The sequence below is a fragment of the Aythya ferina genome (genome assembly GCF_964211825.1).
Source record: "Aythya ferina genome assembly, chromosome: 18".
NCBI lineage: Eukaryota > Metazoa > Chordata > Aves > Anseriformes > Anatidae > Aythya > Aythya ferina.
Window position 1 is genome coordinate 10,623,622 of NC_140317.1, and position 11,293 is coordinate 10,634,914.

Consider the following 11,293-nt stretch of genomic DNA (forward strand, 5'->3'; position numbering starts at 1 on the left):
ATGATGACCTTTGACTCAACTTGCCTGCCAGTTCGGCCTCGGGGTCCCTCTCTGCGGAGGGGCTGGGGCAAAGCAGAGACCTCACTGTTTTGCTGGAGAGCCAGCAATGAGACATTTATTGAAACAAGAGAATAACGAGGATAGTTTTAACAAGGCTCGGAAGAAGTGGTCTCTTATCAGCAATTAACTGAGTTGTTATTCAACTCGGTTATTAACCCTCAGTGAGTACCGGGGCAGGGAACAGCGTGTAGGGCAGAGAGGGAGCTGCCATCTGGAGGGAAGGGGTTGGCCTGGGGTAATAGGGTTCATACAGAAGCAGCACAGCTCCACTGATTTTCAGGCAGAACATCAGCAAACAGCTTTCCTGATAGCCCCTGGGACAAGCCTTTGAGCACAGCTGCTGGCGGGTGGGTTAAAACACATGGGGAAGGGTCAGGATGGGTGTGGGGGCTGCTGGTGGCACAGCAGGATATCAGGGAATGAACCCCATGGTGCTTATTACCTCCTAGGAAGGATGGAGATGATTCAATTCCTTTGTCAAGGCTTAAAAATGCCTTGCTGGGCTGTGATTTACCGAGGCAAGGTGCATTGCAACTGAGCCTGTGCTTTGCCTGCAGCCAGGAGGGCGGTGGGAAGGGGTCTGCAGGTCGGGGGGATATCTGGGCAGCCCTTGGTGACAAATCCACCCCTCACTTCTCTCCCTTGTCCCCTCAGCCAGGAGAACGGGGCTGTTTTCCCCAAGGCACAGGCAGACTTCTCCATCCAAGCATGTTGTGAGCAGTGGGGAAAGCCTCGGAGGGGGCTGATGCCAGTTTTAGTACAGGTCCCTGCAGCAGAAATAGATCTTCCTGGGCACGCACTTAAACCTTCGCAAATTATATCTCAGGTTAAACTGCTCATTAAAGTGCCACGGGGAGTTTCAGGCTAGCTGGGTTCGTCATCGCAGGAGATAGGCCGAAAATTACAGCAACTGGGGAAGAACGTGGATTTGAATCCTGGGGCCTGTGGTGAAAGTCGATGCAAAGTGAGTTATGCCACCTCATGATGGATGTTCACATCTGGATTCATCTGGAGCTGAAGTATTTCTATAGTACAACCTTTCTCCAGCGAGCTACGATAAGAACTCCTGCAGGGGGGGTTTTGCTGGCCCTTGGATTCCCATTTCTGCCTTCCTTGCTCATCTGGAGGCAAATGCCTGTGAAATGGGCTGGAATCTGATGAAATCTGCTGTGTGTGAGCACAGAGCAGGGAATATTTCTCCCTGCACTTGGTGTTTTGTCCTCTGCGGTGGTGGGGAGCAAGAGGCGGTGGATTCCTCCTCTGTTTTGTCCTGGCTGCTGGAGCTGCAGAGCCACCCTGATGCACAGGGATGTCTGATCCTGTTGTGAAAACCAGTCAGGGAAACAATTTAATTTGCAAGCACTAAGGGGAAGATTTAGAGCTGCATGTAATTTAGTAAATATCCATTATAATCAACAGACTCATGTGGATTTAGTAGTGGAAAATCTTGAATTTGGCCCTGGAGTTGTAGGGGAAACCAGCTGCCGTGCCAAGACGTGACGAATAGCTGGGAGCAGTAATGTTTTCTAGCAGCTCTGGGGGTACAGGAGGTGTCTGTTCACCTCCTCTTCCATGCTTTGCCTTGTGTTGGTTGGGTGGTGCCTCTCAAAGCTTCCAAATAGATTAAAAAAAAAGTAATATTTCACTGCACAAAACACGAACATTTAGTCCATGTGCCCAAAGTGAGATCAAACCAGCAAGCTTTCCCCTGGGCCGGGAGGTGGGTGCCCTGTTGGCTCAGACTCTGACACGCCAAAAGCTGTTCAAAACATCTGTGAACCAAACAGCTCAAAGAACAGCAAGAGGAAAAAAAATCAATTTTAGTTGTGCAATTCTTTTTTTTTTTTTTTTTTTTTCCCCTTTTTCAAATTACCCACCTTTCTTCCCAGGCTTCAGCTCGCACAAAGGCCAAGTCTTTGCTGTATTTATTGCCCAGGACCTCGACGGGGAAATGCTGAGAGTCTGTTGATAGAAAAAGCTGAAAATTACTGAGTATCTGCACAACGCTCAATTGCTGTCCATCTTCCCCACCATTTTATTTCAACACAAAGAGCAAATAACTGTGTGCCGGGATTGCAGCTATTGCCCAATTACGCAGTTATTCATGACATGCAGATTACAGGGCAAGGATTATAGCTGGGGTTGCTGTGGTTTTACCAGCTCCCTGAGTGCCATGATCTTATAAGCACTGGATTTAATTTTTTTTGCTCGTATGACAATGTTTAGCTTTAGCTGGAGACACAATTAAGTAGGCAGGTTGTGAAATGCTCCTTAGCTGCCGGGGCACCGCAAGTGTGAAATCGCCCTGAAAATAAAGTGAGAACTGAATCTTTCTTTGCCTGGACTGAGCTTCTCCTGTTATGTTCTGGATGTGGTCCTGAGAGCTGGCACTGCCTCACAGGGCCATTAGCAAGGCAAAAATAGCCCTGGCTTCAGCCACATCCAAGCTGCTGGTTAGGAGCCCATTGGTGTTTGGGTGATGAGGGGAGAACAGGCTGAACGTGGAGCTTGAGGAACCAGTTGATTTTTGCTCGCTGTGGGATCGCGGATCAGCAGGTTATCTTTTTTATTAAAGACAGAAAAGCTACAGTTTTAGAACCAAAGTACAGAAAGGCAGTTTAAAAAATAACCCCAAATGTATATCCAGGGGGGATTTGGGGCTGGGACCAGTGGCTTGGTGGGGCTGGCCAGTGGACGGCTGCTGGGGCAGCAGGGCAGGAGCTGTGCCCACCCGACCTGGCATCAGCTCGGGGTGCAAACCCTGCCCTCACTCATCAGTGAGCCCTCACAGACATCAGCATCCATCCCGTTCCTCCAAAAGCCCCATTTTAGCACCCGGGAGCGTGTGGGTGTGCAAGGATCCTGCCGGGGGCGCGCTGCTGGAGCCGATTTCTAATTATAGCTAATTGCAGGGCCGATGCTCTCTGGGTTTGGGCTGATACACGTCCAATGATTTCCTGTTGTTCTGTGCTCTGCGGACACGTACCCGGAGGCAATGGGGTGGACGTGGTTTCTGAGGGCATCCAGCCAGGCAAGCACACACTCTTCCCTTTCCTTCCTGTGCACATACCTCGGTGGAGCAAAGCGCCCGCTGCGGGCTCGCTCTGCGGTCCCGGGCGATGTTAACACTCAGTTTTATTAAATAGTGTAGCAATCCCTCAGGCAGATGAAGTGGTCTGGTTCAGCAAAGCCCAGGGAGCAGGGTGGCTTGGCCACGCTGGGCTCCTGCTGCAGGTTTTGGGGACCTCTCATGTCCCCAAAAGCACCGCACGTTCCTTGGTGCTGCTGAGCTGCAGGGCTTTGCATCCAGCCCTTCAGAAAGCTCTGGCACACGGGTACTTGCTGAAAAAAAATGGAGCCAATGTTGGGTCTTGGCTGGAAGCATGGTGAGGAGAAGGCAAAGAGAAGGTGAGGGTCTCTGATGAGGATTTCTCTGTCGGCTGTGCAGGGTTGTGGTCTCTTTGCTCTGATAAACTGCACCTGGGGGATGCTGATGTGGTGCTGGGGGCAGCTGGAGTCGGCTGAAGGGCTGCAGGGAAATGCAGGGCTGGGGGAGCCCCATGGAGCATCCTGCTGATGGAAGGCTGCTGTGCCCAGGGAGAATCCCTGAAGGGAGGAGGAATCGCGTGGATCCGGTGCTGAATGCCATAAGACTCAATCAAACAAAACATAAACCAATAAAACCCACACCTCTTTATTACAGAGATTTATCTTGCTGGGCTGGGGCCTGACAGCCACCAGCAGATGCTCATCATCTCCATGGCTTTATTGGCTTCTGGGGCATCCTCGTAATTGCCCTAAGTGGGAGATGATTCCCCAGCATCTGGCACGTGTTAATACTGATCTGAAGCATTTATCAACCCACCTAAGGACAGCACATACGTGCTTGGTATGTGGTCAGAGACAAATCTAAAGGATCATAATTTGATCTTATTTCTCCTTGTAACTGCTGCTGAGTGGCAGGGTGGCCATCCCCGGACCCCGATGCTGTTTGAACAGATCCAGATGGGGAGGTGCTGCCCAGATGCCGTGCCCTGGTTGTGGCGATGGGTAGGGAAGTGCTGCCCAATTCCCCTGGCCTCATTCAGGGGTTGTATTGCAGGAGCTGCTGAAATGCTCTTTTATTTATAAATGGCACTACGTGCCCCTCAGCTGATGGAAAAGGCCTTTAGCAGCTCAGGCTAAATAGAAATCTTCCAATAAGTGAAAACTGCTTCTGAAACTATTTTTTTTTTAAGAGGGTTTGTGTCCAAAACTCCTCTCCTGACCCTGGCTGCAGACAGCGATGAGCACAGCTGCTTGGAAACCTCTCCGCTGGGCCTCTTGCAATGGTGCAGAGAAATAGAGAAATGCTGCCCGGTGCTGCCCCTCCGCAGGTGCTGCTTTCATTCCAGGTAGGAACAAAAACTTGCTTTGTAAATTTTTTTCTCCCCATGTCCTCCCTCCAAGCAGCCTGGCCGTGGGGCACTGCAACCTTTGGCCAAATGCAAGCCTTGGTGTGGGCAGCAGCAGGGCACAGCTCCGACCTTCCCGGCAGGGCGCTGGGGGTGGAGGTGCCTGCAGGAGACAACCATGCTCGAGGGTCTGTGGGGACAGGGGAGCGAAATATTTCCCCGGCCCGCTCCCGGCTGAGGAATGCTGCTCGGGCTGAGGCAGTGAGCAGGGGCAGGGACACGAAATTCTTCCTGCTCGCCGGCATCCAGCGCTGTCTAGACTTCGTAGCGCACCGCCCGGCCTTGAACTGCTGCCACGGCATCTCCCAGCGCTTCCCCGCGGTGGAAGCGGAGCAGCCTGCGCTCTGCCAAAGCCTCAGTCACGCGAACGAGCCCCCAGTTCCCGGCGCCTTTGGCAATTCGTCCCGCTGAGCCAGTGAACGTGCGGCAGGTGGGAGCGAAGCTTGTTTCCAAACCCACAGCCTGCTGGAAACAAAAAAACCCAACCTGATTTCCACCAGGAGGGACGGCCACGTCTCCCTCCGTGCTGGTGGAGATGCCCGGCTGTGGGGAGGGGTCCTACTGCAAAGGGAACACCCAGACCAGCTCTCTGGGATGCTGATCTTCAGGCCAAACATCATTTCCCTCTCTAATATTGATCCCACTCATTGTTTGTGTGCTGGCAGGTTTGGGTGCCTGGGATGGTGCTCCTTGGAGAGCTTTGGTTTCCAGAGGTCAGGTCCCAAGCGTGCACATCAATTCTCTGCTGCTTGGTGTGAAACAGAGGCAGCTCAGCTCCTCTTTTTTTTTTTTCCTTTTTTTTTTTTTTTTTTTCTATATTGCATGTTCCTGCACTCTGTCGAAAGGCCGTGCATCCCTCTGCAAGTGCTGGGTGGGAACAGGCAGGGAGAGGTGCAACCAGTGAAATGCTGTGAGGTCCCAGCAGGGGATTCACCCTGGTGTGAATCTGGACTTTGTGTGAACAAGGTTTTCAGACGAAGTTTGTGGTTTATGGCATTTGTGCATCTCAGGCTGACGCATCATATGTAGGTTTGGCACCAGGACTGACATGTCAGGACCCATACAGAATCCTTGCTGATTAATCCTGCTGATGAGGGGTCCTGCTCTGCCTTCCCCAGGAAGGACGGGGGAGGCACACATTAGGGCTGTGCATCCAGAACGAGCAGTCAGTGCCTACACGCTTCCTAATTTACATGCAGGGAGACAGGCACGGAGAGCTGTGCTGAAGTCTGTAACAAATGCTGAGAAAACCTGCAGAGTCCTGCTCCCGCTTCCTGCTCGAAATCCCACACAACAGCCCCCGATACACAGGGCCGGGAGCCAAAGGCTCTGAAGTCAATGGAAAGATTCCCCCTGACTTTAATGGGCTTTGCATAAGTGCCTAATTCCTTCCTGCTCGTGGGCTCTCTTGGACTTGCTTATGGAAACAACTGCAGGCACAAAGCGTTGCAGCGAGCTGCAAACCCCTCAAAGCAGCGCAAAGGCAGATCCTGCTCTCTTCCCAGACAGCTGGAATGGGTTTTGTTTGACACGGAGCCTGAGCTGTGTCCTTCCAGCCAGCGCCGTGGCTGCAGTGTGAACGAGCGTCAGAACAAACACGTTCGTGGTCAGCCACGGGGCCGGAGCCAGGCCGTTCCCAGCAGGATGGGAAGCACAAGGCAGTGCAGGGCAGGCTGTGTCCACGCCACACCAAGCCCAGCCTCAGCAGCTTTGACACACCGGCATCTCCCCGAGGGATGCTCCTCGGGGCTGGCTCAGCCCCTGCAAGGCGCACGCTGCTGGGAAGGACTGGGTGACGCTGCCCCGTTTGGTCACCGCCTTGTGAAAAGTCAGTTTTTTTTTTTTGGCCCAGGCTGTAGCCAAATATTGTCCCACCTAGGGGAACCCAAAACTGCAGAGAGGAGGAAATGAGACCCAAACTCCACGAGGCTCTTGCTTTCTGTGAAGCCTCTGGGAAGGAGCAGTGCCGTGGCTGCGTGATGGAGGCGCCACGTGCGTGCCATCAGTCACCTGCGCCGCTCCTGTCGGACCGAGCGGTGTTATCGGGCAGATGGTTTGGTCTTTAAATAGCCCACAGATGCCACATCTGACCCTGCTAGAGGAGCAGAGACTTCCACAAGGGATCTATCTGAGTATTTGAGAAGAGCAGAAACTATTTTCCATCAGGGAAGGTTGCTCTGCTGACCCCAGGGAGGGGGCTGCTGATGATCCCTCGCTCTGTCTCTACGCCTAGAAACATTCCAGACTTACTTAGGGGAGTTGTTTTCTTTTTTGCTTTGCTGCTCAAACTCAGAATATATATATACATATATATTTGTTATTTCTTTTCTCTACACGCCCAAATTCAACTGGGATTCAGCCCCAACCAGCTACACACCCCTGGCTCGCCATAGACCTGCAGGAGCAGTGTGGTTGTGGTGGCTTGGGCACAAACGCGTGCCAGGAGCACCCCAGGATGAGTTGCACCTCGCTTCCACAGCTGGGCATTCCCCAGGAGAAAAGGAAGCTCCACAGCACAAAGCCTGACCTGGGCAATCCATGGAAAAGTCAGGCAGCTGCAGCGAACTCCACCGGGACCCCCATACCCTGATTTAGATAATGCTTCCCTTCAGGTTTCTTAGGATTTCCAGCACCTGCCCACTGGTTGTACTGGAGACGTGGCTGGATGAGAGCTCCCAGCTCAGAGCCTTAGGGATGAAAAAATGCTGGCCCAGCGCTTTCAGAGGATTACTTTGCTTTTTAAACCCGCTGACTGCAATCTGGGCTGATCTCACTGTTGCAGAGGAAAACAGGCAGGAGACTGGGGCGTGGATGACGTGATGAGTTCATCTCTTTGCAGTCTGGCCAGGTACACATTCTTTTCCCCCGGAACTTAATTAAAATGCATACATCTTTCCTCAACATTTTTATGAAGCTCGATGGTAAATAACGGTCACTCTGCAATTACACCAACATTAACTTATTTTCCTGGCTGGAAAGGACAGATCCAAGGGCAGAGTGTTGGTTATGAAATGCCTGGTTTTACAGGGTCATTTTTAAAATTCAGCTCTTCTCCACGTAGGACTGGTTTTTACGACTGGAAATTTTGCAGTGTTGCATTCTACTCGAAATTACCGCTGCTCGAATGTGCCAAAGCTCGGGACGGTTTGTCCCATTTTCTCCTCTCAACCTGACCGGTTCCATGAAATCAAAACCCAACTCGGGATGCCCAAATTTCTCAAATTGTGCTGCATGTGCCCACTTTTAGACATGTTGCCAGGACGGTTGTGCTACGAGAGAGGGCAGCAGCAAAGGTGCAAACAGGTAGAGCAGAAACCCCTAGCCCAGAAGGAAATGGGAATTACTGCCCAGGCAGGACAATAACTGGAAGGATAATCGTTCTGCTGGGCAGAAAACAAAACAGACGACAAAATGGAAACGTGTGGCCTGAGCAGGAGATACCTGGCTCCAGGGGAGGTCCCGGAGCTGAGCTGATGGCAGCCAGCTCTGCAAGTCCAACACCTCCCGACGTGCTCCCATCCTTCAGTACAGCACCGTGTGGATCGGGCCCAAAAGGTCTCTCCCCAGCAGCACAGAGCAGGCTGAGTTTCTCTCGTGGGGCAGTGCTGGCACCAAGCCTCAGCACCAGTGAGTGGCTTGGGTTTCGGCCACAGCTACGAGGTGGGAAAGGAGCTTGTGGCCTCGCTTGGGTGCTTCATGGCTTGGCCATGGGCAAGGAGGATGGACGGGCACCCTGTCTCACCTCCACCCCCTTCTAATTTAGCACACGCCTGGAACAAGGCGGTGCTGTCTGTACAACACGTGGCGTCTGCGCGACAAATGGGGCATCACTGGGGCTTTTCGCTGCTGCCCCAGAAATCCGGGGCTGGAGTGATGGGAGCAACAGAAGAGGTCCAAGGAGATCCAAGGGCTTAGCTCAGCTGCCTGCTCTGGGGACGAGTTAATCAGCTGCAGTACGTGAGGTCTGCAAGGCACGGCCAGCAGCGTGCCGAGGGGAAGCGCTGCAGCTAACAGAGCGCTGGTGGGTGCGCAAAAACCTTCCTGGCAGTGAGATTTATTACACTGTGGTGGTGTCTTTCACGCTAAGTGGCAGATGCCTCATCAAGCATGATATTTAGCACAGGATGGGAGCGGTGTGGCTGGAGGGAATCATTTTCTGCCTGCCAGGCTCTGGGCATGTTGGGCACGGCGCTGGCTTGGTGGCCGCCACCGTTCCCGGCACGCTTGGAGGCAGAAAGGGAATTTCAGAAATCAGATTTTTGTCGGGTGCCTAATTGACTCATCATCCCTGCCCCCCCTTTGCACGTACGTTTGCTCTGCCCTGAAATGTGAGCTAAACGGGGCTGGTGAGAGATGTTCCCTGAATATAGCCGGGGAGGGAGAGGACTGAGGAGGGTGAAAAGGGAGGAAATTCCTGCCAGTTTTTAAAACAGGAGATTGTAAAAGACTGAAAAAAAAAAAAAAACAACAAACCAAAACAAAACAAAACACCATACATTATAAAATAAAAAAAATAACAAAAAAAGAACTGGTGGTTTCCTAAGCCAGTTAGCATTCCTGGAAGTTGATGAGGCCCTGGATTATTGTGGGTTTTTCGACATCTTTCAGTTTTTTGGGATAGTCTGTCTGAAGTGTGGGCATGTGTGGGTAGAGAACTGGGGAATATGCAGAGGGAAAAAACAGAGCTAAAAATGGTCAGAGAGAGGCAGGAACAGGATGACTGCATATGCAGTCTTTTTATTTTATTTTATATTTGATTTGATTTGATTTTTTATTTATGTTGACCATGTATGTGCACATGTAGCAGCCAGCGTGCATCCCATCTCCTCCACATTTTTATTGCATGCCCTATAAGAAGGGTCCAGGCTGTAGTTTCAGCACCTGGGAGCATCTTGCAGGAATAACCAATCATTGCCCCGATGCCCTATTTTTTTCCCCCTCAGCTGGCAGCTTCCTTTGAAGACATTCATATCTGCATTATTTTTTTTTTTTTCCCAGCAGGTTAATTAATAGTTGACTCATCACCTCGAAGGCTAATGGATATTTATCCAGATGATGAAGGAAATGAATGCCTTCCATAAATAGCTGCAGCTAACAACGCGTCCTTATTTATGCTGCTTCTCCTTCAGGAAACAAACTCTGCTGGAGGAGCTGATCCCAGCCTCTTTTCGGGTTGTTTGTGCTCTGGCCTGGTGTGGTGGGGATTTTATTTGCTAACCCTGGTGCCCTGTGCTGGGGGAGGGATTGCCCCACCTAGGCTGGCAAAGGTGATGGTGGCCGTGGGTGTTTGCATGGGCTGGAGCTCTCTGGCTCTCCGGCAGCATGGTTTTTAGTTTTGGCCACTGAAAAAAATCCCGGATCGCTTTCAGAATATCGGCGAGCCCTTTCCAAGTTCCCATCTGCTTCAAATAAAGGGTGTTTATTGTCTTTGTCTCCAGCTCCGCAGCTATTGTCAGCGGTGACCTCAATGAGGAGCGCATTAGGAGTCACGCCTCCTCGCTTGTCGCTCACACGCATGGGATTTGGGAGAAATTTTGGGCTTTGGCCCCTCGCTTGTACCCTCCTGCCGGGGCTGCTCAGCACCTACAAGAGAGCTGGAGGAAGGTCCCTGTTCTCCATGCACATTTCAAGGGCAGAGCTCCAAGGAGAAGGACGGAGGCTGGACTGGAGGAGGGATGGGGGGAACCCGACGTGCTCCCTCTCTTGGTTTTCATCACAAGTGATGCAATTTGTGAGGCTGCCTCCAGGAAGTACCAGGAGTCACACAATTGTGTAAAATCTCAGCTTTTGTTCATTTTCCCATCCCTCACAAAAACGCAAGCTGAAAGTTTCGAGCAGAAAGGAACAGCTAGACTTTTTTTTTCTTTTCTTTTCTTTTTTTTTTTTTTTAATGACAATTTTAAAAGTCTGTGCCTCTTTGGATAATTTTTTTTTTTTTTTCTTTTCTTTTAGGGACGTTGGCTCATGAATTTTTAATCCTTGAGCTTGGCAGCACTGGTTGAATTAGAAAGAGAACAACTGATTTTAATGAGTGTACGATTAATGCAGATGAGCTTGGCTGAAACCTCGATCCAGCTGAGGGGAGAGGATTTTTCTCCCTGCACCTCCCAGCCGGCCCCACATATCCTCGCTGCTCATCACCTGGGGGAGATGCTCTATCCCCCACTAGCATTCAGGCTCGTACTTTTCATTCACCATGACATATCCCTTCCTGGAGAGCTGCTTTATTTGTTTGAAAAAGTGCTTAACTCCCTGGGTAGTATAACCAGAAGTTGTTGATGGACCAGCATCCCAGCACACACTGGTGTTGGGCAGAGCTCTCCCACTGCTGTCCCGTTAGCTTAATGACTTGCTTTCCCATACACCTTAAATTAGAGATTTGTATCATGCGTGATTTTATTACCTGAGCAATAAAGAAAGACGGAGGAGGCTGAGCTGAACTAATTTGATTTGATTCTGTGGGCAGCCGGTAGTTTTCTCTCTGATTTTTTTTTTTTTTTTATACGTGTTTCAGCCAGGCAGTGATTTCAGAGCCCAAACCGCTGCAGGCTTCACCTGCTCGGGCTCTTGGGTAAATATAGTGGGAGTGTTCATGAGCAGAGTGTGACAAACCGTGAATTATGAGCAGTCTCATAATACCTGGGAGGTATTATGGAGTCTGTAATGCCTGGGCTCCTCAAACCTGGGAGGGCATCAGGGACCGTGGAGAAGGTGGGTGAGTTTGATGGTGAATTGTGTCCCTCTCGTGCCTTATTGAGCCTTGCCTGGCCATGGGTAAG

At 51.1% G+C, this 11,293-nt stretch overlaps 1 long non-coding RNA gene across 3 annotated transcripts; it reads left to right on the forward strand.

The window, feature by feature from the left end:
• Positions 1-3,719: 3,719 nt before the first annotated feature.
• LOC311420663 lies at positions 3,720-9,946 on the forward strand. Of its 3 annotated transcripts, none has more exons than XR_014684459.1 (3): positions 3,720-4,150; positions 4,301-4,454; positions 9,513-9,946. It is a non-coding gene; the product is annotated as an uncharacterized lncRNA (long non-coding RNA). The 3 variants fall into 3 exon arrangements; XR_014684460.1 differs by lacking the exon at positions 9,513-9,946 and adding an exon at positions 5,360-6,742; XR_014684461.1 differs by lacking the exon at positions 9,513-9,946 and adding an exon at positions 5,714-6,742.
• Positions 9,947-11,293: the final 1,347 nt, after the last annotated feature.